The sequence below is a fragment of the Gadus morhua genome, chromosome 18 (genome assembly GCF_902167405.1).
Source record: "Gadus morhua chromosome 18, gadMor3.0, whole genome shotgun sequence".
Lineage (NCBI taxonomy): Eukaryota > Metazoa > Chordata > Actinopteri > Gadiformes > Gadidae > Gadus > Gadus morhua.
The window spans coordinates 12,657,343-12,663,626 of NC_044065.1; positions in this window are offsets into that span (position 1 = coordinate 12,657,343).

Here is a 6,284-nt window from a genome sequence, read left to right on the forward strand (position 1 = left end):
TCTTTTTCTTCATATTCTCTCTCCTTGTCATGGTTCTTCTGCTCACTTTAGCGTCCACCGCTCATAGAGCGGAAGAGACCAGAATGGCTTTATGGTACCCCCCCAGCCTAAACTCACATTCTCTCAGGACTTGATGACATGAAATCCACAAAGACGCTGACGGCATCGCTCCCACCCATTCGCGCTGATAACATCTTAGTAATGTTATGTTAAGCAGCCACATTTGGCGTGTGAACCCCTTCACCGTCCCAGGCTGAAGTTGGATTTGGCTTCTTTCTAAACCACAACTCTGGTTTATGTTTCATAAACATAATTTCCCATACCGTATACCAAGCTACTTGAAATAAGTTCGTAGCACCTTCGTAGACGCCCACATCACTTATTTATGCACAGCGTCGGTCATTGATACACAATTTGCTCCCTTGCGTTATTGTTCAACATCAATGAGAGAATCCTATCATTAATATGTGTGCCTGCATAGATTCCATGTCCCTGATTGGCCCAAACTAGGAAATGCACGTTAACGTGTCAATTTCTGTTGCGTTAACGCGTCCAAATATTACGTCTTAGCACGTCATTTGTAATTTCACGTAATTTTGACGTTAATTACTCTAATTGCCCTCCATACACACTCACATATTGATGACATCACATCCTCTCAGACGTCTGAAGCGTATTTGGGATGCAGAAGAAATTAAAATCAAGAACACCAGGATAATCCAATGGTAGTTTAGTAAAGTGAGCGCCCTGTGCCGTGAGCTAAATATCTGTTGTTTTAACCTGTATCATTCCATTTGGGTACGGTCAGTAAAGTTGCTGCCTGACAACTTCAAGTGGCACACAGCCCTGAGCTTTAGTTCCCAGCTCAATGCTTGACTCCATCAGCTTCATGTGTTCTTACCTTGCGCCTTATTCACAGACTCAGACGATCTTACTCTATGGTCTCCACAGGTTAGGGTCATTGGAGATCTGGAGTGACTGCTGTGAATGCTGGTGGTGAGTGTGTATCTGAGCCTGACCATGGATTAGGGGGTCCCATGCAGGTTATCGCTCTACTTTTTGCCCCATGGGCAGCTGGGATGGGCTGGCTCCCTGTGTCTGGAACCCTTGGTGAAAGGTTGGACTGCGGTCCCATGAACACAGCCTTTGTTCTAGGCTGGAACGTAGGACTGCTGTTTGTTTTGATTGTAGTAGCTTTAGCTTTTTCACTCTTAATAGCTTTTTGGTAGTAATTCTATTTCTATCTGATTTTATTTGGATTGTTTTTTATTTGCAATAACCTTATTTTCATATGCTTTGTTTGTTTGTGTGTGTGTGTGTGTGTGTGTGTGTGTGTGTGTGTGTGTGTGTGTGTGTGTGTGTGTGTGTGTGTGTGTGTGTGTGTGTGTGTGTGTGTGGGTGGCTTTTGGAACCATTATCATTTAAATGTCATCTGTTACTTGTCACCTGTAAAAGTGAAAACGAACGGATGAAAGAAAACAACATACTCAATGAAAGTCATCATTCTCTACACACCTGTTTTTGGTAATTTTACATAACCTTCTATTTTTACATAACCATATTATACAAACCATAACCAGAACATTGATAGCGGTTGCATATTGAGTTTATTTCATTTTGTAATTCATGAGATGATGTGAAACTCAAAAATTTAGTAGCAATATATAGGACACTAATGGCCCCAGAGGACTTGTAATGGCCGCCATGAGATTAATATCCTCTTTACAAAATCACTGGCCTCTAGAAGACAGTGAAAGGCCCATGAGTTCTTTATCCTCTCTTTTGCTCTCTTTCTCTGTCTCTCTCTCACACTCCCTCTCCCTTTACATAGCTCTCTCTCTTTACATAGAATAATATTTTAACACTATCTATCTTGTTCTCTACACATCTTCTGCACACACACACACACACACACACACACACACACACACACACACACACACACACACACACACACACACACACACACACACACACACACACACACACACACACACACACACACACACACACACACACACACCGCTGACGGTCAAATACAGGCCGCTCCGTTGTCCCGCCTCGTTCTCTTCTTTTTCCCAGAGTGCATTTCAGCCCAGCGCTGTCAAACACACACACACACACACACACACACACACACACACACACACACACACACACAGACACACACACAGACACACACACACACACACACACACACACACACACACACACACACACACACACACACACACACACACACACACACACACACACACACACACACACACACACAGACTCACGCAGTGCCTAATGCATTCGCAGCCTAATAGCTCTTTCATTAGCGCCAATCCAGAGACAAATGAATCCAATAAACGGCCTAAATCTATCTGTCTGTTTGGGTTTGGACACAAAAAGCCCTGCTGGTGGGATCCCCTGTCTGCGTTCATGTCGCTCCTCTCCACAGCGTTGAGGATTGTTCGAGCCATCCGTCACACAAGTCAAGTTTGGTTTCCTTCATCACAGGTTTACTCTCAAAGGGCTTCATACAAACTTCCTTACGACTCACAGAGGGTCTCTTTAGCTGAGCTGAACTCATTGTCACTGAAAGTCTCACTGGGAGAGCTGACAGTCCATCCATTTGAGCTTTGTGTGCAAGAGTTGTTAGGTGTGTGTGTGTGTGTGTGCGCGCGTGTTTGCATGTGTATGTGTGACCAGGGTTTTGCAGCTGAATGCAGGTGTGATGTCTGGCGTCCTGACGGGTGATGTGTTACTTCATCACAGATAAAGACAACAAGATCATCCTTCGTTCTTCTGCACCCACTTTCTCCTGTTGTTTTCGTCAATGTAAACGCACACCTCTGCGTGTGTGTGTGTGTGTGTGTGAGAGAGAGAGTTTGTTCATGTCCGAGTGTATCTATTGGAAAATGTGTGTTTGTTTGAGATAGGGGGAGTTTGTGTGTGTCCGAGTGTTTGCTTGTGTGTGTGTGTGTGTGTGTGTGTGTGTGTGTGTGTGTGTGTGTGTGTGTGTGTGTGTGTGTGTGTGTGTGTGTGTGTGTGTGTGTGTGTGTGTGTGTGTGTGGGTGGGTGGGTGGGTGGGTGGGTGGGTGGGTGTGTTAGTGTGAGCCCCTGTTCACACCTGGCGTGAACATGAGCCTCGTCTGATGGGATCACATGTGGACAGCTCTGAGAAGGGAGGGTCTCTGGAGGGTCTCCTTGGTATCAATCAAGAGGCAGGTCAACGGCAGTTATGAACAGGGCCAGGGCGAGTGATAGCTAGATAGGTACGTGTGTGTGTGAATCAGTGCTGTATTGTTTGTCAGGGTGTGTTTGTGTGTGTAGAATCGGTGGGTGGCTTGTACCCACGACGGGGGAGACCAACGTGTGTGCGACCTGGTCTCTCCTGCCCGCGGCCCCCCGCCCGGCCCCCCAGCGGTCGGGTGGGTAGGGTTGAAAGATGGCCACTGCTCGGAGCCGTGCCAGCCACCAGCCGCTGCGAGTCATGTGACTCCGACGCAGAGGTACCACCGCAGCCTGGGTACACAAGAAGTGTGTTTACCTTTGTGTGTGTCTGTGTGTGTGTGTTTGTGTGTGTGTGTGTTTGTGTGTGTGTGTGTGTGTGTGTGTGTGTGTGTGTGTGTGTGTGTGTGTGTCTGTGTGCGAGAGTGCTTGTGTTTGTGCATTTGTTAGACTGAGTGTGTGTGTGTGTGCGCATACAGATGTGTCTGTGTGAGAACGTTTTCGCAATCGTGTTTATTAGTTTTTGTCTATTTATACATGTGTCTTTTGTGTGTGTGTGTGTTTCTATGTTTGTCTTTTGTGTGTCTGTCTTTCTCTGTGTGTGTGTGTGTGTGTGTGTGTGTGTGTGTGTGTGTGTGTGTGTGTGTGTGTGTGTGTGTGTGTGTGTGTGTGTGTAAGTGTGTCCATGTACCGGCCAGTGTGCACTTGTGAGTGTGTGTGAGTGTGTTTGCGTGGGGTCTCTCCCCTTCCTCTCTGAGCCTGTGCACACTGTGTGATGTGACGGGACAGGAACAAAAGGATTCGCTCTGCATTAGTCACGGATTAGGCATCTACTTTAATGTCTGTTGGGGGAGGAGGGAATCGAACACGCTACCAGCCGTCTGGGACGAGGTAAAAGGGGCAAGTTATGGCGCGTGTGTTGTCCGTAGAGCCCATAAGCCCTGGACCTCTGAAATTAAAATTGCCACCCAACCCAATCCAGCCACACTGGCTGCAGCCAGGGTGGCTGGATTGGGTGGGAAATCAGGCCCAATCCGGCAACACTCCAGGGGGTCCCAAAATTTTCGGGCAGTAATCCGAAGTAGGGCAACATTGGACCCCGTCGTGGGGAAATGGCATTCGATTGCAGATTCATGAATTGAGAAGGAGAATGGGTGGTTGAAGGTATTCGCATCGTTTCTTTTTGTTTTGTTTCTCTGCAAAAAGTGAATTTTGATGTGGGTTCTCCCACCGAGCTGTTGCCCTTGGCGTCGGCGCCTCTCAGAACACACACTCTTTGCATCCTTCAGCTGCGCTTCTGCCCCGTTTTGATGGTTTCTGTTTCCATAGCAACTGGGACGTCCAGCTCAACCTGTTGGCAATTTTTTTTCCCGTGTCGCTCTTTGCGCCACGCCAAACTCCATGGCTCAGCACTCTGTGCGTGTGGGGTATGCACACACACATGCACGCATGAACGCACGCACACACACACACACACACACACACACACACACACACACACACACACGCAGATGCACGCACATGCATACACATGTGCACTCAAGCCCACACACACCAACTCAGATACATACATGCACCCTCACGCTTGCACACTCTAATATCCAAACACACCCACTCAGGCAGGCATAAACTCACACACACACGCACACACACACACACACACACACACACACACACACACACACACACACACACACACACACACACACACACACACACACACACACACACACACACACACACACACACTGAAACAGTTATCACCAGAGGAGATATTCACCCTGGCTGGTGAAGCCACTTGGTTATTCCTCTGGCTCTGTTCCATGCGTGTTTGTTGTTTGGATCAATGCCGCATCAGTAGCGCTCTGCTGGCGCCCCATGTTTACACGGCACACTCACTCATTCACATCCACCCCAACATCCCTCTCATTCTCCCCGTTATCACCCTTAAGTGAGCACAAAAGCTCTCTCGCTCTCCCTCTCTCTTTCGCTCTCTCTCTCTGTATCACATCCTTTAACTGTCTCTCTCTCGCTGTATCACATCCTCTAACAGTTAGTGTCTAACTGTTTCTCTCTCTTGCTGTATCACATCCTCCAACTGTCTCTCTTTATCACATCCTCTAACTGTTTCTCTCTCTTGCTGTATCACATCCTCCAACTGTCTCTCTCTTTATCACATCCTCTAATTGTATCTCTATCGCTTTATCACATTCTCTCTTTTTATCCACCTCTAAATATCTGTGTCTCACTCACTCTCTCTTTCACTCTCAATCTCTCTCCATGTACCGCTCGCTATCTCACTCTTTGAATCTCACGCATTGGACGGTTGCCATAACAGATCAGAGATCAGAAAAACCTAAAATACTGGGGCTCAATATTCGCTATTATTGCTTTCATCATTTCTTTAATAAAACTAAAATCATGATCATCGTCTATGGCCTCATCGACCTATCCTCCCCCTTCTTCCTTTGTCTTTATTGGATGGTTGCTGAGAGGGAGAGGGACAGAGAGGGAGGGAGGGAGGGAGGGAGGGAGGGAGGGAGGGAGAGAGAGAGAGAGAGAGAGAGAGAGAGAGAGAGAGAGAGAGAGAGAGAGAGAGAGAGAGAGAGAGAGAGAGAGAGAGAGAGAGAGAGAGAGAGAGAGACAGAGACAGAGACAGAGACAGAGACAGAGACAGAGACAGAGACAGAGCTCGGGCTCAAAGTCATTGCCCTGATCCACTGATGCAACGGTGAGTAAAACAGTCCCTCTATGCATCTACTCCCCTGGTGTGGACTATGCACACCCATGCATACATTACTGTCGTTGGCTGGTTACAGGACAAAGGCAACACATTGTTAGCGTCATATTCTTTTCCCATTAAAGCAACATGGCCTCTTCTGCCCTAATAAAGAATGACTTCTATATTCTCTCCTGGACAGCAGACAGCCACCTAGTCTGCTGTACTAATGAGACCCGAACATGGAACATTTATATTGGATGGTCGACGCGCCACCAAATTATGAATTAGCAGCAGTAGGTTGGCTGGCAGGCGCCCCTTGTTTGAATGTTATATTTTCAAGGGT